At 37.0% G+C, this 21,567-nt stretch overlaps 1 protein-coding gene and 1 non-coding gene across 7 annotated transcripts in view; both read left to right on the top strand.

Moving 5' to 3' along the window:
* LOC130705808 (leucine-rich repeat-containing protein 37A3-like) overlaps positions 1-21,567 on the top strand; it is a 651,297-nt gene that overhangs the window by 115,548 nt on the left and 514,182 nt on the right. The gene's annotated exons all lie outside the window — the stretch shown is intronic.
* On the top strand, positions 4,530-4,634 carry LOC130706046 (U6 spliceosomal RNA). The gene has a single exon (XR_009006461.1). It is a non-coding gene; the product is annotated as a U6 spliceosomal RNA (small nuclear RNA).

Here is a 21,567-nt window from a genome sequence, read left to right as displayed (position 1 = left end):
GGGAGGCAGAGAATGAAGTTGCCAAGAATCAGTCAGATGGACATGGAAGGTCACTGTTACCGTAAATGCAGAGAATGGGAAATGGGAATAAGAAAGCAGGCTGGCAACTCAGCACATCGGAAGGTGATACATTCCAATATATTTCAGAGCCTGAACTCTGAGTTCAAACTACCCCAGTTCAACTCCTCAATCTGCATCTTGCTCCCTATATGGCGTATCTAAGATATTTACCACTTACAGCTTCAGTTTCCCCATCTTTACTGTTTTTTCTGAGTGGTCATCTATAAATCACAGTGCCTAGCATTAGATAAGCATTTAAAGCATATTATCTGAAGTTCATGGAATGAGTCAGCAAATTTATTTCATCTCTTGTCTCTATTAGATTTGAGTCCTACCTGCCTCCCCATCTGTTGAAAGGCCAGGCTTCGGTGTCTTGTAGGTGCCAGGAGACCTGGAGAATGGATGAGACAGAGAATTTAATCTCTAGGAGAAGGAGGAAAGGGCACATATATAGCATACATGAATTTCTCATTTTAACCCCAACAAATGTGCACAGAGATAAATTAGGCAGTCACCTGTGAAATGGGATCATTTGCCTTGACTTCTTCCTTTGGATAACACTGCTTTCCTGACGCTGGCCATCTGTACCTCCTAAGGATAGGAGAGGCCCCGTTTTTGTTTTTTTTGTTTTTTTTAAATTAATTTATTTATTTTTATTTATGGCTGTGTTGGGTCTTTGTTTCTGTGCGAGGGCTTTCTCTAGTTGTGGCAAGTGGGGGCCACTCTTCATCGCGGTGCGCGAGCCTCTCATTATCGCGGCCAGGAGAGGCCCCGTTTTTTGCAAGGCCTTTAGAAGGATTAAAGTTGTTGCAGAGCTCTAAACCATGCTGTAGATTTGGTTGGAGCTCATCACAACAGTCGCAGACCGACGTTGATGGATTCGGCAATTAGCTTATCCCAGCATCTAATATGTAAAAGGAGCATATTTCTGTCTCTCTTAAAGACTTCACAGAATGCTAAACACGGCTCTGTCTCTTCTCTGTCCCGGAGGCAGTAAGTTTCAGTGGGATTAATAGCTGAGCTTGCTTGAGTTGGCTTCTTGATAGGGCTATTTAAAGCTGTTTGTTAACAACTTTCACGTGATGGCCTCTCCCTTCCCACACATGCTCCAGATGAAGAACTTCCAAGGTGCCGATGAAGCTTTGATGGTCTCCTTAAAGGTACCACGTTGCCTAAGGGCAGAGTTCTCAACGAGGCCTGGGCTCCCTGGGTAGTGGTGGAAAATGTGGAATGCAAGAATGAATAATTAAATAAGATTTAAAAGGATTTATATAGAGAAAAATCTAATGTTTGAATTCCTAATTAGAGGTAAAATAGATATTTTCACTATTTCAACACAAGTGTTATCAGTGCTGGAACTTTGCCTCATACTATGAATACACTGGTTAAAATGTTAAAAGTCTGTTCTTTTGGCTGGAGTTGTGTCAACTCATTGCAGACACACTGGCTATCTCCTGCTCAATCAGCTCTGAAAGGCAGTGATAAATATCTTTGATTAATAAAACACTAGGAATCAAATTAAATATTACTGAATACATGCAGTGTCTTTGGTAGACAAGATCCTTCAATATATGCAGCCTTTTCAAGGGTGGAAAATATTAACAGTTTATAATAAAAGTTAAGTTTTACTGGTCACCTATCCTGTGATAGGCACTGTTCTAAGTGCTTTCTTAAGTATTAACTTATAAATCCTTATAATAAGCCTATAAGATAGGTTCAGTTTTTATTTCCATTTTACAGATGAGAAAAGTTTTAGTACTTTGCCCAACAATTTGCAAAGAGTTTGGCTCAAAATCCTGTCCTCTTATCCACTATATTTTAAAATATACTACTACTACTACTACTACTACTACTATCTGCAGTACTGAATAATGACCACCCAAAGATGGTCCTAATCCCTGGAACCTATAAATGTTTTGAGATGAGGAGATCATCCTCGATTATCTAGAAGGTCCTAGGTCCAATCACAAGTAACGTTTTAAGAGAGGAAGAGAGGGATTATGCACGTAGAAGAGTAGAAGACAATGTGCACACAGAGGCAGAGATTGTAGTGATTGGGCCACAAGCAAAGAAAGGCCATCAGCTGCCAGAAACTAGAAGAGGCAAGGAATGGGTTCTCCCCTAGAGCCTCTGGATGGAGTATGGTCCTGCTGATACCGGACGCCCTGATTTCATTCCAGTGAAACTGATGTTGAACTTCTGGCCTCCAGAACTGTGAGAAAATAAGTTTCAGTTGTTTTAAGCCACCAAGTTTGTGGCAATTTGCTATAGCAGCCACAGGAAACTAACAGAGGTTGTGAAAGCTAGTTAACATAGAGCTTATCAAACACTTCGTTTTATTTAAAGTTTAGGGGAAATATTTTGGCTAGGGTCCCCGAGTGATAACTACTGGGAGTAGAAACCAGGTTTGCTGACTCCCAGCCCAACATTTTCGGCTCAGATGGAGCATCTCCCATATTCCAACTACAATCTCCTCCTGATTAATCCATCAAAGCCTCCTGCTCCAAGGAACTCTTTCTACTTTATAGTGCGTAGTCGTAGTCTCGGAGAGCAGTGTTTCTTTCTTGCTACATCTCATCTGAGACCCTCTCACAGAATATGTGGTTTAGACACATTTGTGGCTTTTGAAAGAAAATGGATTTTTAAGGGCTAGAATGCAATTCTTCCATGTTGGTAAATGTGCATAATTACCTGCCTTCCACTATTTTTGTATTAAAAGGTTTAATACAAAAGGGCCAACCCCAAGTAAGTCCCATTTGATTTTTTAAAATTTTATAGACTTCCTTATCAAATTATCAGCATTCTTGGGAGAGACTAAACAACTGAATTTTCCTGAAGGACATTATTTTCTCATTTAGGCTACTCTTTGTATGTAAATACATCAGAGACCCCTGGAAAGGCAGAATGTTGTACGAGGAAGAACAGAGGGTTTCAAGCGGAAAATTTTTCTTTGAATCACAGGATATGTTGCTTAAAGGATAACATTAGACAACACCTATACTCTGATCCTTGGTTTCCTCATCTCTAGGTGAGAGATAATTGTCTTTGCCTGATCTTCTCCAACAAAGCTGTGTGTGTGTATGTGTGTGCAAAATAAGGATTCTGCTACACTTTTTTTTTTAACCTGAAGAATTCTATATACATATGAAGGGTTAAGCTTCTTTTTGTTCCATGTTCCACAATGCTTATCTCATGTCCCTGTAATAGTACTTACGAATGCTCTACAATGGGTTTATTTTTCAAGTCAAGCTCTCCTGCTACTTCCCTGACCTGAATGGGTCGTTTAAGCCAGCCAGCACCATCTATCTCCTAACAAAGCAACCAGAATATTAATGCATGCCAAACCATTTTCAGTGGTGACATCCAGAGATATCCATGAAAGCCAAACTCTAACATCATCTCCCCAAACGTCTGCTCTGCTGAATAGCATTTAGAGCTGATTCCTGACTCAATTTCCTTAAATATCTCTTTATCACTTCCCCCATTTTGACCTAGTTCCTCGTCTTAACTATGGTTTCAATTTTACCCTTAACTTTGTGGCCTCCTAGCTTAAAAGTAAATGCTCATAGCAGTCATACCTGGCCCCAAGATTCTCACAGGAGTACATTTAAAGGAGCCCTTCATAAGAAACCCACACATTGGCCAGCTATAAAACTAGAGAGCCTGCATATGATCTCTTCATGGTTAGAAGTATATACCCCTTTAATCCTTTGACTAGGATCTGTGTTGTATTCAGTACATGATCACTAAACACATGATGAGATTCAGCCTTAGGAACAGTGAAGTTAAGTACCCAGCTCTGATGATCTCACTAAGATCTCACCTTACTATAAAGACCCGCATTAACCTCATTTCAGTAAAGGTATGATGAATACCATCTGTATGGTAGCCAATGGAGATGTAGTTCTAAACAAGACATTCTGGAGTTGCTTACAATATAGTCTTGGAAATAGAGGAGTAAATAGACTATTACAATATAGCCCACTGCAGAGGTATTTGAAGGGGAAGGCCTCAGATGCCAAGGGAATAGAGAAAGACAACCTACATCAGACTAGGAGGAGTGCAAGGGTAGATTCTGAAAGCACGTGACTCATGAAGGAAGATTGAGATGTAGCCAGATGGAGAGAAGGACAAAGCAATTCTCAGTACTGCTCTCATTTCTCTTTCAATACGTTCCCAGGCATATTGAACACCCTGCAGTGTATAAACTACTTTCTTATAATCTCCTCACTTCTACCCACCTTCATTTAGCCTATGTGTCTCCATTTGTAAAATCATCCTTACGCTATCTGTAGTTAGTCACATAGTGTAACTAATAAAGAGACAATATCACAATATTACTGGTTATAAAATCAAATATATTTTATACTAGGCCTATAACAAAAGCTATGGGTTACTATTGAAAATTGTTTACAGTGTGATCTTTGGGCTTGTCCCCCGCCTAAGTTTTATTCAAAAGACCCAATTCGGCTCACTTCGGCAGCACATATACTAAAATTGGAACGATACAGAGAAGATTAGCATGGCCCCTGCGCAAGGATGACACGCAAATTCGTGAAGCGTTCCATATTTTGTGCCCTTCCCCACTGTCCCAACCCCTTTGCTGATTAACACAAAAAATAGTGGGGTTTTGAAAAAAAAAAAAAAAAAAGACCCAATTGGGTGTTTTGTGTGAAAATTGGTAGGATCATACCATTCAGTGACTACAAAAGCTCAGTTCCTCGGTACTTAAATCCAAGTTCCACCTAATTTGTGACATTACATTTTATGCCCTGCTCTTATGAATGGAGGTAGAGTGTTTTAAAAGGCTTATTAAAGGTTTCACAACATGAGTCATGTTAGTACTGAGTAACAAAGCCATTTAAAAGAACTAAGGATTGTCGCCCATAGAGATTGAAATGGGTCAAAAGGTCTAGAGTAACTACTGAGTTCATCTATATGCAAATACTTCCCTAGAAGTGTAACTCTTCAGCTCTGATTTTTAACAAGAACAGCTGGAGGAGATTCTAGTCCAAGCAGTATTCTCCACCGAAACCTTGATTATAATACATCTAGAGAAATATTGCATAAACGTCAAATTAGGAGTTATACAAACAATAGTGAAAAGCAAACTCTCAAATTTTTACATGGTTTTTTAGCTTCTTCAGCCTTAGTCATCTACTGTAAAGAAAAAAAAGCAAATATGTATTAATTGGGTATTTTTTTTGCCAAGTGCCTCACCTTGTTTATTCTATTTATGGCATGACAACCTTGGAAATTAAATATTATTATTGTAATTTAAAGATGAAGATTGTGACTCAGGTGATGCAATGTGCCAAATCAAATGCTTAGTACTGGTACAAGCCAGATTAAAACCTGTGCTGTCTGGTCTCAAATAACAAACTTTTTCTTCCAGGCATCTGTCTAAAAATGGCAGCGAGAAATAGAAGCAAAAAGAAAGCAAATCAGACAAATGAACTGATCTGAATTTTACTGGTCCTAAGCAACTCCAAAGACAAGGAAGCCAGACTGAGGTTACAACTCTCTTTGAGTTAAAGAAATGCAGGGTAGAAACCCTCTTGCCCACTGAGAACTTGTCTTGCTTTGGTAAATGGTCATCAGCAGACCCAAGGGGAAATGATTAAATCACCAACAAGTGAGTAAAAGGAAGTAAAGGTAGTGATGCAGAACATTCTGGATGGGGGGTGGGGTGGGGCATGGTAATGTTGGGCCCCTCCCTTCCCTACTGAGCTTGTCCAAACCTTTTCCCATCACAAAGGTCTTGATTTTTACAGGACAGTCATTCTTCACTTCTTCGTAAGTAGGACTTTTGTTCTTACTTTCTGAATCCTCTCTTACTGTCAGGAGCTAAGCTAAAGCATATCAGCATCTCCTTTTTTCCAGACCCCCAAGGCAAGGGTTAATCAGTCAACTTCTGCTTCCATCCATCTCAGCACATCTTGACCACTAAAGTAGACTAAGAAACAATAATGAAAACAATAGTCTCAATTACGTCTTTTCTGGTGTCCTAGGTCTTGTACTAAGCTCAACTTAACCATATGGGTATTGTTAGTATTATTTTCATTTCCTAGATTAGAAAACTAAACATCTAAACTAAAGATATACAGTTGGTTATTGGCTTAGCTTAGTTTCAGAATCTATTTTGTCTGACTACAAATGTCATACTCTATGTACACTGGGAGAAGTTATTCTCTGAGCCTCTGTTTGTATATCTACATAGTTGGAATAAAAACCCTACATTGTGATACTGTTGTAAGAAATACATTATATTCATGTGGTAAAGTAAATAAAACACAGTAAACCTCAATAAATAGCATTCTTTTTCAATTTTTTTATAGACTCCTTGGTAACAAGTAAGAGTGACCAGTATATGCCAATGGTTAAGAAACATTTCCTACGTTAAATAAATAATTGAGCAAATGAAAAAGGAAAAAAAGAATAAATGGATGAATGGATTGAAATCTCATGAGAGTCTTCCCCCCACCCCTTGAAGTTCTTCTAGATTGCTAATCTTTTCAGTGTTCTGGACATCAGACAAGAGAAGATTTGGAAGGAACAAGTTACAAGACATCCTCTGCTCCCTGGGTGAAGATTTATAATACTTCTGAATCTTTCAATTATTTGCCCTTTCTCATGTTTGAAAGTCATTCTGGCTCCCTGGATCCATCTAGTAATGAGAGTAAAAGGCAAAAAGTGGTGGAGAATCTTATTTCCAGCGCTACAAATTTAAATCCATTGTTAGGGTAATATATAACAATATTTTTCCATGAATTAATCATCAGATATATATTGAGTCACTACTCATATGCCAGGAGCTCCAGCAAATAAACAGATGAAAAAGTACAGTTTCAATTGGAAAAAAACAAAAGTTTTTTCAGCATTTTTGTCATTGTAAAAGTGAAAAGAAACTAAAAATCTAAATGTATATCAACAGATGGTTACATTGAATTGTGGTACATTTATGCCATTGATTAACTCGCATCCACAAAGACAATGACTGAGAGAGCTCTGTATGCTCATGTGGATAGCACTGAAAAGCATATTGCTAAATGGTGAGAAAGAGACACACAAAACAATATGCAAAGTACAACCCTATTAACATAAAACAAAAGGTAAATGCCAATATCATCCGTATATAGGTACATAAAACGGATTGTGGTGGGATGCACACTAAGCTGTTAAAGGTGGTTTCCCCTGGAGAGAAGTAGGAGATTTGAAGGAATTACCTGAGGCTTTCATATCATGTGCTACATATTTATGCATTTTATGATTAAACAAACAAAAGTGTTAGATTTTTAAGATTTCACATTTTATAGGGATGAAATGGTATATGAGCAGAAAATCATGTGATATGTCTATAGTCTATATAGAAAAACTCCTGTGTTCATATTCATAACCCACTCTTCTTATTTATGAAATTTGCTTGTGGAATAAAAACAATTATGATAACAAGTAAATTAATTTGGTGCATCACTTGAATATCAAAGCTGAGTCTTTAACTTGCTAATGAAAATGTCAAAAATGATCAAGTTCCCATTCTTTCATTTTATATGTGTGAAAAATTAGGTCCAGGTAAGGAAGGCTACCTGACCAAATCACACAGCAAATTACCAGCGGAGCCTAGGGATATATATGGATTGGAATCCATATTCAGATTGATTACTTGGGAGCTTATTTTGATTCTAAAATCAAAGAGAACAAATAGAATTTGATGTGCAATATATTAAGAGAGTTAGTTATCTTAGTGTTTCCAGTGTTTGTTTCTTTCACAATGCAAAGTAAGCAGAGGTGATATTTAACAATTAGAAAACACTGAGGTATGATCATGATTTGCTCTCAGTGTTAGGCGGCAGAATATCACTCCTCCCCTTTCCTTTGATCTCAGCCTTGCAATTTGAAAGCCAGAGGAATGACAAATGGCCATGAAATGCAGACAAAGATTCCTTCTTTTTTGTTTCACAGAAGAGGAAGATGGTCAAATTGATCAGTCATCAAGGTATAATGATCTGAAATAAATACCAGCCTCTTTGATGTGGCTTAGGATGTAAAGAGATCATTCTTCTGACTTTCACGTAATTGAATGATTATGTCTTTCTGTGAATGAGTTTCCTTAATTGCTAACTGGTAATTTGGCATCCTAACAGGAGTGTATGGGAACCGTGATCCCTCACCCTGCACAAGGGAGAGAAGATTGAACTGAGAGGGATGAATGGGAAGAGAGGCCTCTAAACTAGAAATAATTGGAGCAGAGAGCAGGTGATGAAAAAAAGGTATAGAAATTACTCCACCTTCTCTCAGAGAAATGACACTGATTCATCTGAGAGAGGCTGTAGCTGGGATCTCTGACAGGTGTGTATTTGTTTTTAGAAAACAACAAGCAAAGACTATATAGCCTAGGGGATGTTTCCATTTGTAAAAAAGATAAAACCTGAAAGGACTTAGTCATCCTGATCTTGGGGAAGCATTAAACAAAATATACAGGGCCACCTGAGTTGATAGGTGAAGGGCATTTGAAAAGGTCAAAAAATACGAAAGATTTATTTAAAAATTAAGGTATTGAAAAAATATATATGCAAATATTGTTTGGGAGACCTGCCATTTTTATTTACTTACTGTGCTACACTGAATAAATTAGTTAACTTTCTAAAATCCATTTTCTTCCTTATTCATAAAAAGATGACGATGAGATCAGAATTGTCCTTTTGTGATGGTTAAAAGAGTTCATGAAAGTGGTGCTTTCTAGTAGAAAGTACTAAGTGGCTGTTAGGTCCTACCCTTCCTTTCTGTCTTTTAGCTGGAAATGAGATAGCGTTTATAGTGTCAACATTTTACCAAGCCTTAAAGGCCAATTGGTAATTCCCACTTATTCATAAACACTTTTCTAGGCAACTGCTTCTTCAAAACATGGTAAGTTTCATCTGTGACTCATGTAATTTCTTGTATTTTAGATATGTAAAACCTCAGTGATCATGATGATTTAAGACTTTTGCAGTTTTTTACATACACACCTTCAGATGCTTATCTCTAGTCCCATTACCTTCTCACTATTAATTGAACATTTTCAAATTTGGATATTTAATGGGTAATTCATATAACAACTGAAATTACATTTTTCTTCTAACCATTACCAACATTTCCTCCCATGATATTCTTTGTCTGATTTGTGCATTTATCCTTTGATTAATGAACTCAAAATAATTTTATAAGTACTCACTCTGTGCCAAGAACTGGGAAAGGCACAAAACCAGCTATGTTTCCTACATTCATCAAGCTTACTATCTAGAGGAAAATATAAATGAATACTGAAATGACCGTAAAGGGAAAATTGTGTTAAAATCTATGATATAAAGTTATAAGATATCAAGAGGATATTTGATTGGGAGAATTCCTCCAGTGGTAATCAGGGTTACTTCCTTGAGTAAAGGGTGTATGATGTGTAATGTATGTGTGTATGTGTGTGATGGGATGATGGTGATGATGTTACCCAGGCAGAAGGCTAAGCTTGTGCAAAAGTTCTATAACGAGATGTAATATGGCATATCAAAGTGAAAGATGGATGAACATGGTCAGAAAGCAAACAGTTAAAGGGATTATGATAGGAGATAAAGTGGGAGACGTGAAACATATCAAACTCTCTGAGAACCATTTTCCTCCTTAACCTTTGGTAACTTTCACACGGACACTTGACCACTTCCTTTCCCTTATTCTCAGGGCCCTGTTACCAAGATCTATATAATGTGCCTATGATGAGCCTCTGAAACCTTCCTGCTTCTCTCCACCTACGTTGTTATTTCTTCAAATATTTGCCCCAAATTAGAAATAATTGGAGTAAAGAGCCGGTGATGACATATAGTCACAGCTGGTCTCCTTCCCTTCGGCCACCTCCTGCTACCCTGGAGATTTAATAAAGGTAGATTTTCAGGTGTGTTATTAGCAGCATTGCTTATGGTAAAAACAATCCCTGATTATCAAATTGTGTCTGGTTTCCGATGTCTATGTATGGCTGAAAAAATTTTGATTTGGAGCCATAGCTTTGAAATTCTATATGGAAGAGACTCTCTTAACTGGTATTTCCCATGTAGAGACCCTGGAACCTGACTTAATAATACTGAAGTGGTTCACAGATACTGGTACATGTTGGAAATGAGGCTTCTAAACTAGGTTGGATCACATACCTACAAGATATGTGTTCTTCCATTACCTGAGCTTTCACCTGCTGAATGTAAGGGGAGCTGGCAAAAAACAATTGCTGGTTAACTATGGAAACAGGTACATGTGCTTCCGTACGGGCATACTGACCGGCTGGTATGCTGTGCTTTCTTGCCTAAATCTGAGTAGCTGAAACCACGTGTGTTCTCTGATAGTTTTGTAAATCTTAATATTCATTTGAAGCTGAGAAGAAGAGCTCCTGGTGGGTATTGTCCCTGACATTAATACGTATGCTTTCTCAAACTGTGTGTAATTTCATGCCCTCATATCCTTGCTCATTGTTTCTTCTTCATAGAAGTATCTCTCCACCCTTCTCCTCCAGATAAACTACAGCCCATCCTTCAAGGCTCATCTTAAATGTTTCCTTAACTTATTAGTTCTTCCTCATGATGCTCACAATCTTACTTCAGTACTTACTGAGTTGCAGTCACCTTGAAGTACCTGTCTTTCCTCTTGGGGGCGCAGTGTGTCCATGCATTTTGCATATCCAGTGCTTTGAACAATCCCTGGAACAGAAAAAAAAGACCAGCTGTTTGTTAAATCGCAGGGATGAAGCGGGATGTCTTGGGATCAGGTGTAAATTATACCACTTCTTCTGATTTAGGCAATAGCTACTTTCTTAAGGCAATATTTTCCTAAAACTCTGTACATGCCTCACCTCTGTGATTTAGTCTCTGTCTTTAATGATTCATATTACTTTCAGTTGTTGCGTGGTTGTATTATTATCATGATTATACTTAAAGAAATTATTATATCTAATTTTGCCCCCCTCAGAATATCACACCCTTGAGAGAATGAGCCATATCTTACTCTTTACATGTTTTAAGACACAAAAATTGAGAAGTGAATTCTAAGGAACATGCAATGGAAAGTCTGTTAAAATACATTAAAGTACCATTTTATAACTTAATGATTTAGACTATTGCTGGAAAGGAATTTGCTTATGTAAGTTGTTAAAATGGGTCTGGTTTTTCTAACTTTAAAGAAATGCATTTTGCTTTGTTCTATAATCATTTCCATTTAAGTAGAACTTTGTAGTGCACAAACGATTTTTTATGCATGGTGCCATCGGATCCAGATACTAGTATTTTATAAACACTAGAAGGTGTGGGATAAAGGAAAGAGTACTGATTTGGAGCCATGAGATACTGTGTTCAACTCTGATTCCAGCACTTGGACAAGCCATGTCAATTACCTCATGCAGTTTGATCTGTAAAATGAAGATACTGAAGCCTGCTGTTATTGAAATATTGCATAAAGTTCTGTCAGTGATTATGTTCTTTTGGAAAGTAAGCAAAAAGAACATATTTCAGCCTAGTTACAACTGCAATTACTTGGATGAAAAGGAAAAGTTATAATTAATTACTGCTGACCACAGGACTGTATGAGTCCCTAACACTTAACAACATAGCCCATTGTCAGTCCACCGTCTTGCAACAACTGTGCTCTTTTCATAATCAGTACATTTATAATGAGTATAAAGAGTAGCAACCTCTACTTATCACCTTTTGCAGATTTCTCTGTAGATACTGAAGATTTATTTTCTTGTTCAGCTTCCTCTTTGTAGGCTAAATATTTCCTTCTGAGTTTTCCCCAAAATACGGAAGGTAACCTTTCCTGGTAGCCCTCTGGCTGAGAAGCACACAAGAGCCTTAATCAACACTGAACTAATCAATTACCAGTTTACCATTCTTATTTTAATTTATATAGCTAGTTGTTTCAGGTATAAGAGACTCCAAAGATTAAGATTTGATTAAATGCATGAAACAAATGTGTAAGATGTTCCTACAGCTCTGTAGCGTTTAAAAACAGAAAAAAAAAGTATGTTTCACAAAATGATACAGGAGCAATGTTAATGAGTGTATTATCTATTGCTTGCATTAATTACAGCTATTCTGTTTTCCTTTTTAACTTCAATGATAATTAATTGGAAAGGCCGTTGCAATTCTTCTTGACAGAGACCTGGAAAGGACATTTGATTTAGGCTTTACCTCTTCATTAGAATTCAAGCCAGCAATTTACATACCTTATCATACCTCACAGCTTTGGAAAAGTATGTCCAGTTTTTACACCATCTTCTATATGCACAGAGTATGATAAATTAGCCATTTAAAAAATTTAAAACAAGTTTCACAGAAAAGAAAGAAAATGAAAAGAAAAAAAAAAATGCAAACACCTTTTGACAAGCTTCTGAACCCAGAAACACTGACAGTAAAACAACTATCAGGGATATTTCATTCATGAAAGACACTAGGTTCTCTGTGACATTTCTCAAGACCAGTTTTTAAAAAAATGTTGCACAGAATTTTATATAATGGATGGAAATTAACGTGAATAACTATTCAGTAAATATAAGAGTTTAATTCAGTCCCAATTTTGCTATTGAAAGGTTTCAATAAAATACCCACTTGTATTTGTTGGGCATGGATATAATTTTGGTTTGATTTTGTTTCTATTGTTGTTATTGTTTTTTTCTCTTGGATATATATCTGTGAAGGTAAACACTGGGCAAAAGTAATGCACATTTAAAATTTCTACAGATGCTGACAAATTTTTCTCCAATAATGCTAGACCAATTTACATTTCCACTAAGAATTTATGAGACTATGTTTTACCCTCATACTGTTGCCACTGCTGGATATTAGTAATATTTCCTCCTTTAAAAAAGTTTTTGGGAAGATGTGGTGTGTAGATATACACACACACACACGCACACTCACAATGAAATATTACTCAACCATGAAAAAAAATTCCCATTTGCAACAAAATGGATGGACCTGGAGGATATTATACTTAGTGAAATAAGTCAGACAGAGAAAGACAAATACTATATGTTATCATTTATATGTGAAATCTAAAAAAAAAAAAAAGAATGAATATAACAAAACAGAAACAAGCTCACAGGTATAGAGAACAAACTAGTGGTTACCAGTGGAGAGAGGGATGTGGGGAGGGTCAAGAAAGGGGCAGGGGACTAAGAGATACAAAATACTATGTATAAAGTAAATAAGGTATAAGGACATACTGTATAACACAGGGAATATAGCCAATATTTGATACTAACTTTAAAGGGCGTATAATCTATTAAAAAATTTGAATTGCTATGTTGTATACCTTAAACTAATATAATATTGTAAATCAACTATATTTAATTTAAAAAAGGTTTTCACAGTACCTATGGTCAACAATAATGTATTATAAGCTTAAAAAATTTTTAGGAGGGTATATCTCATGTAAAACATTCTTTATCACACTAAAATAAATTTTTAAAAATTTGAAAGATTTCTGAAAAAAAATCTGAATAACTGCTGAAAAAACAACCAACCAGGAGGACACTGTCATTATAATATGCATTTCTTTAAATTACTATTGAAGTTGAACCTCTCAAATGTCTATGGTCTTTTGCATTTTCTTGTCACTGAATAGTCTGTTTACATAATGTTTTCAATTTTTATTGGTATGTTAATCATTGTTCTTCTTTTTTTTTTTTTAAATTTGTCCTTTAAAATTATACTACTAAACCAATGTTATATATACTTAAAATGTTCCTAGAGGGATGAATCTCCTATATACTAACATCTGCTCACCAGTGTCAATCCCTCCCTACTTCCTATACAATATCTAATCATATTTAAGCCCCTCTATGATCTGACTTTATTTTATTATTATTATATTATTATTTTATTAGCTTTTACCTTTCTCTTTAGTTAACTTCCTTACTAAATCTTGTGATGTTTCTAAACTCACTTTAAATTTCTACCTGGCATGAAACTAGGATAGCATTAGTTTGCAGTAAGTATTTGCTGAATTAATCAACTCTAACTGGCTATCCTCTACTCAAGTCCCAGCTAACATTCTCCCACAGATAATACCCATGTCCCAGAGTGTGGACACCTTTGGGATATTTCCCTATTTCTGATGTCTCTAGGAATTTTAGGACAGAGCCTGGAAGAAATCAGCTGTTCTAATATAAATTATTCTGAGCCACCTGTAAAAGAAGTGTCATAGTACGAATGTGTTTCCCAGAGGAGGAAAAGGTGAAGGCCGTTCTCATTTATGATGGTTTCAGTGATAGTGGGTTTTCATTCTCATACCTTTAAAGAAAAATCAATATGTTGTGTTTAGCACAGTATGTTGCAAACTATAGTCTCACAGCAAATGTTGAGCATCATATTTATTAATTGAGAATCATTATTACTATAGTTTTGACAGTTTGGATTATTTTTCCATATATTTTCAATCCTGCTGCTTCTAATCTCAGATTGATGAAATCTATTTTCCTTCCCAAATGACGTGGCTTTGACCAATAGGATGTTAGCAAAAGTGGCTCAAGCAGAGGCCTTATAGGTAGGTGTTCATATAGTTCGACTTGGCTTTTGCACATCGGTGACCCACCATGAGAAAAGTATGTCCCAGGCATCTGCTGGCCCTGGATTCTGGGTCCCAGAACAAGCACTCATGGAGCAGATCTGAACCCAATCCAGAGCCTAAAGCCATGCTCAACTGTATTTGCATTCTGAAGCAAATCCACCCAGCTGAGATCCAGACAGGCTCAGCCAAATCACAGTTGACCTGTACTTCCCTGCGTGTAAGAACAAATGCTTACTGTTGTAAGACACAGAGTTTTGGGATCATTTGTTATGTCTATTTCTGCAGTATCTAAAAGGTATACCACCAGTACCCAGCAGCACTGATAACAATAGTAACAGATTGCCAAGTGCTTACTATAGCTTGTCTCATTTGATATCCTCGTAGTTGTAGAATGTTTTATTATCTTGAGACACAGAGAGTTTAAATAACATGCTCAAATACAAAAATAATTAGTGATAAACCCAGGCTTTCTAAATTCAGTACCCATGTTCTTAATGACCATACCAGACAGCCTCTTGAAATGTCCGAAATTTGACTTCCCAAGAAGACAGCATAAGATGTTTTAAGGGCTTTGTAAGTATGTTTGATATTCTCTGTGAGTGGAATTCTGACCTAACCTGACATTAAGAATACAGTCACTTCCAATCTCAGACACTCATAAGAATTACACAGTGGTGGTAGTGGGGAGAGGGAAATGAGGGTATTCAGGGTCCATCCTGGACATTCTGAAGTAAACGCTCCAGAGGTAGAGAATATGGTATTTATTTGGAATATACTTTTCAGGCAGTCTCAAAGCAGCAAGACTTCCATCTCTCTGAGGGACTCTTAGGCTAGGAATGGTGATGTTTATTAAGAGAATAAGCCTGTTTATATTCTACTTCCTAGATGCCATGCTGTTTGAATCTCTATTTTTACTTGGAGAAAATGCCATGCCCAGTATACTGAGCTAATAATGGACTCCTTAAGAGGAACTCCACATTCCTCTTCTTGACTCTCTTAGCAGTATGATGTCATGAAAAGATCATAAAAAGATCATGACATTAGGCATCAAAAAGACTCGTGTTCCAATTCTGTCTCTCTTTTATAAGCTATATGACTTTGAACATGACACTTAAATTCACTTTCCTTCTTTAAAAAAAAATACAGCATTAATAGTCCTTACTGAATAGAGTTGTTGAGAGGACTCACTGAGATAACATGTTCTAGAACACCCTGTCCAATGGCACAACTTAGTAAGTGCTCAGTACACGCCAGGCACTGTGTTCCCTTCTAAAGTGAATCAAGTTGTACAGAAAGTTTGTGACAGCAGGAAAAAGACTGTTTAAAATGGTCAGTTTTTAAGAGTTCTGTGAACAGTGGATGCTGAGTGAGCGCCTTTCTTCAAGAGCACAAACCAGAAGGCAGAGTCTATGTAAACACAGGATAATGCCTCAGGATAACATTGCCTTCACACCTTGTGTTTGGTCCAAAAGAGAAACCAGGGTCCTGAGGGCTCAGATCCCAGGGCCTTGTCAGAATACCAAATTTACAAAACATGAAATTGCCTCCAGGTGGTGAATCTGATCTGGAATTTCCCCTTCTTTATTTTCTCACTTCACTTAAAAATATGATAATGGAACATGATCATGTCCATTCATTTACATATTGTCTATGCCTGCCTGCCTGCCGCCTATGCCTAATTCAGAGGAATACCTTCTTGATCTTTGTTAGTTCTGTTTTTTTGGTTTTCTGTTTTTTCATAAATTCAAAAGATAAATATATTGGGCATTAAACAAGAAAAAATATATAATTGTATACAAAACAGTTTTTTTTTGGTATACAATTATACAAAAAATCTATTTCGCCTTGCTCTCAGTCTATTCTGCCTTGCTTTCCAGATAAGCAAAGCAAATTGTCAGCTTAGACTCATCCTGGGAAACTGAAGCTTAAAGTTAAGTGATATGCCCAAGAAACTATAGGAAACATAGGTAAGGCAGACACAGTGCTTATGCCCTTAAAAGTTGCTGAATCTTTGGGGAAGATTGTGTTCTTTGGAAAATTAGCATAAATATCAAGGTACAGAGCTTTATCTCATTGATTTTCTAAGTTATCACCACATAGCCCTCAGTTCACAGGAGAATATTCAGTGGTGTTTTTCTCAACAGAGTAGACCAGCTTTTTTCTTTTTTCTTACTCTGGTTTCAGCATATTCAAAATTTTGCATAGCCTTAGGAGGTATAGCCTTAGATCACCCACAGACCTTTTGTTATGAAGATCTCATGACACCACACACACCAACCTACCAACACCTTTGAACACAGGGCCAGCAGACACAGGTGGCCACTCCCTGATCCTTCTCTTTTTATCCTTTTTCTGTTTATTTTCCTTTTTTTTTTTCCTTTTGAGTGGGTGAGGATCTCTCCAGATCCCTGGACACTGGAGAGGACCAGGATGAGTTATCAGCTCTGGGCCTTCAGATCAGCAGTTCTCCCCGCTCCCCCACCTCACTGCGGACAGGCACTGGCCAAGGCTGAGACAAGCAAGGGGACGTCAGACAGACAGAAAGGAAAACAGAGCCCCAGCCCATCACCCACCCCCACAGAATACCCTATTACTACTTCTCAGGAAACAGCTCAGATGAGGTCTCCAGGGACAAACCCTTTGAAGCAGGAAAGAGATCATGAGTTGTAATCAGTAAAAAGAAATGAGTGAGACACGAAGGCTGCTTACTGGGAAGTGAAATTTATGATGAACACAAGGCCAGAAGGAAAATAACAAATCAGAGAACTGGGTGGCGAACTGACTTTAGGTAGGTTCAGAGCATGTCAGGGTCTCACAGGGTCAATAAGAGGCAGAGTTTGGAGCCTCCTTCTTAACCACTATGATCAGATGTGTTCAGCAGTTTCTCTGGTATGTAGATACCTGGTTATGTGGAGAGGATCCCTGCACAGAGGTTAGCTTATATTTTTGCTTCATAACCTATAATGCACTTAGCATCATTAGGCATAATGGAGGGCATGGCAACACAGGGGGGAAGGTATGCAAGTCTCACAAGAAATACTTTGCCTTCTTCATAAAGATCATTTGGAAAGAAAAATAAAATGTTGCAGTAAAGACTGTGCACGTTCTTATGTTTGGTATCTAAATGTCCTTACTTTAGCAAACAGGTAACCTTAAATAGGTGATACAAACAAAGAAGAGCTCTTTTCCTAGGAGAATCTGAACAACACAATGGCTGTACCTTATCTAGTTCAGGAAAAGAGAAAGGCTGCTGATGGCAGGAGCTTGGCTTTGGCTGTGGCCACAATGTGTTGGGAAGTATCTAACACTTAGAATCTTTTTCTTTTTAAAAAAAACCTTGGTCCTACTGATTTCGTTTTGCCTTTCCAAAAAATTACTCACTGCCACCACTACTGTCACCTAGTTTCTTTACTAGTAAAAGAAAAGAGCTCATTTGGTGATTTCTGATCAAAGCCTCAGTCTACCCTAGGCCCTGTTCTTGGCAAAAGGCCTAGGGTTTTAAGAAAAAAAGACTTAAATCTCCAATGGAATTTTTTTTCTTTGAGATGCCAGGACTTCAGCTATGGCTTCAAAATATTTCTATTCTTTCATGAAATCACATTCAATAATCATTATTTTTTTTTTTTTCTTTGCATGCCTAGTGTTCTATGTCCTTCAGTTTTCTCTGCACCTAATTTGATGGCAAACTAAAGCCCGGAAAACAGAGAGATTCATACTCTAGCCATTGCATTAACTGATGTCTGAGAGTAAGGTAATGCTATCTAATGAGACTGAATCAAGTGATCAGTGTAAAATACTGAGTTTCAAATACATTTTATCTAACCATTTGAGCTGCCTTGAAAATTGGCATAATTACACAGTCTGAGCCTCTAGGATATGGTAATTCTTGATTCAGATATTTCATTTCACAGGAGAGGGAATGAGAAGTCAAGATTTGACGTGAGTGACTTCAGTACCTATTACCTATAACAGAGCATACTTTTCAAACACACATGAAAGATGTAAATTATTAAATTACCTCAAGTGATTCTGAACAAGTAGATCCACTCTAACATCTTCTACTACAAATGAAGTCTTCATTATTTTTTCTTTTTCAGAAAAAGAGTCTAATAATCACATGACTATGAATATTCAGAACAAAAAAGGGATTAGAAAATTTATGGTGCTTATACAATGAGAGGAGAGAAATTAGATTTTTAATTCGCTGGGTCACATCATATCCATTTCAGATTCCATGGTTTGGCACTTCTTCCTTAAAACAGAGGATTCATTATGAAGTAAAAGCAATTTTAGAAATAATTTTACTGAATTATGGAAAGAAAATCACCATAGAATTACTGGTAGTTAAAAACCGAAATAATGTGTGCATGTGTGTGTGTGCACCTGTGCACAGTTTACACATTTACACATTTTGCACATATGGATGTAAGAATAAGCATAGGTGAGAGGCAGAGTCAATGTATGAATCCTATTTCCAGAAAGTAAATCAAATTTTTTGTGACTCTACAGTTTCAATGAGGACAAATAATCCCTCTTTCGAAAAATGAACATCATTATTGTCTGCCTACTACGTACCAGCAATTGGATAGTGCTCTAAAGTTCACACAAAATTAATTCAATATATTGTGAAAAATACCATGATGTATTTGCCTCATCCAGACTGCTATGACCTGGGAGTCTGCTCAAGGCTAGGGCCACCGCTTTCCAATCAGCTTCCATTTCATCATTTTCTAATCCGTCTTCCATTGTCCTATCAGGGTAATTAATTTCTATGATGTGAAAAGCTGAACATATCACCACCCTAACACTTCTTTTGGAAAAATAAATCCAGTTATGGGATTTTCTGAAACTTAGCAGACATTGCTGATAAGTCACCAGAAAACAAACTGCAATTTCTGAGAGAAATAACTTTTCTCCTTGCTTTTCAATATTAGAAAATGGTTTTGTGTAACATATTTGATACATGGATATATGAATCAAGCCATTGATTTTTATCCTCACAAACAACAATATGTATGTGATAGCATGAAGAGGAAAAAAAGCTGATTGCTCATGGAAAAAGAGACCATAATGTCGTGGAAAATGACTATGGGAGATAATAATATTTTTTCATATGTTCAGCTCCTTTCCAGAAGAGAGGATTTTATGTATATATTTTATATACATATATATGTGTGTGTATATATATATATATATATATATATACATATATATATGACCTTAAGTATATAAAACCTTATAACTGTAAAATACATAACCTTAAAATATAGAACCTTAAAATTATATAACCTTAAAATACCTGTAACGTTATTTTTTAGAACTCCAAATAAAGTGAAAAGCTATATTAGATTGCCAAAATAAAGCAAACATTACTCAATATTACATCAACAGTTATAAGTTGCAAGAAATGTATAGTATTCCAGATAGTGTCCAAAACTGGAAAACCAGGGCTCAAGGAAAAGAATGACATTGTTGAAAGGGTCGGGATTTCAAAACATGTCTAGATATTCTAAACCTAGCTACATCCTAGCATATTTGCTAATTATGTGCTAATGCTTACTAATAAGATCTTTTTTCTAAAAGATTTATTTATTATTTGTTTATTGATTTATTTTATTTATTATTTTTGGCTGCGTCCGGTCTTAGTTGCAGCACGTGGGCTCTTCGTTGTGGCACGTGGGCTTCTCTCTAGTTGTAGTGTGCGGGTTTTTCTTTTCTCTAGTTGTGGTGTGCAGTCTCCAGGGCACGTGAGCTCTGTAGTTGTGGTCCACAGGTTCCAGAGTGCATGAACTCTGTAGTCTGCAGCATGCCGGCTCTCTAGTTGAGGCGTGCGAACTCTGTAGTTGTGGTGCAAGGGCTTAAGTTGCCCCGTGGCATGTGGGATCTTAGTTCCCTGACCAGGGATCGAACCCGTGTCCCCTGCATTGTAAGGCGGATTCTTTACCACTGGACCACCAGAGAAGTCCCATGAATAAGATCTTTATAACAATAATAAATTCTTATTTATGAGTGGCTTCTATTCCATTTATCAGTAAGCACATACACTGAAGTGGAAATGAGGGCCTAAAATGTAACTCTACACGCCTCACCAATCTTTTTTTCTCTTTTCTCCATTATGTTGTTATTTTTTATTCTCTATTTTTGGAACACACCTGTGATCATTAATTTTATGTGTCATTTTGGCTAAGGGATGCCCAGATAGCTGGTAAAACATTTTTTCAGGGTGTGTCTGTGAGTGTCTCTGGAAAACACTAACATTGACTCAGTAGACTATATAAAGAGGATGGCCTTCACCAGTGCAGGTGGGCAATATCCATCCACTAAAGGCCTGAGTAGAAGAAAAAGGCAGAGGAAGGGCAAATTCGCTCCCTCTGGTTGACCTGAGACATCCATCTTCTCCTGCCCTCAGACATCGGTGCTACTGATTCCAGGGCTTTAGGACTCAGATTGAGATTTAACCACTGGCTCCCCAAGTCTCAGGTTTTTGGACTTGTACTGAATTATACCACCAGCTTGGCTTTCCTGTTTCTCCTGCTTACAGACAGCAGACTGTGGGACTTAGCCTCCATGTCATTTGAGTTATTTCCTATAATAACTCTCTCTCCATATAGATAGATAGATATATGTAGACCTATAGCTATATTTACACACACACACACACACACACACACACTTATACAGAGATTTCCACCTGAAGTGTACTTTCATTCATCCTCACTTCCTGAGCCAATATCTACTGATCTATTCTACCTTATATCTGCTGGGTGTTCAAATCATTGCAGAATTCCTTATCACTTTTTAAATACATTCCATTCAAATCAAAAGAGAAAAGTTCGAGTGTACTGAAATCATCAAGGAAGAGTTTTTGTGTCTGCTTTATTGATGACATGTGGAAGGAAAAGAGCTTATTTTAAGGCCTGTCAAAAA

This window comes from Balaenoptera acutorostrata, chromosome 20 (genome assembly GCF_949987535.1).
Source record: "Balaenoptera acutorostrata chromosome 20, mBalAcu1.1, whole genome shotgun sequence".
In the NCBI taxonomy this organism is placed as follows: domain Eukaryota; kingdom Metazoa; phylum Chordata; class Mammalia; order Artiodactyla; family Balaenopteridae; genus Balaenoptera; species Balaenoptera acutorostrata.
This window is presented reverse-complemented; position numbering and strand designations above follow the sequence as displayed.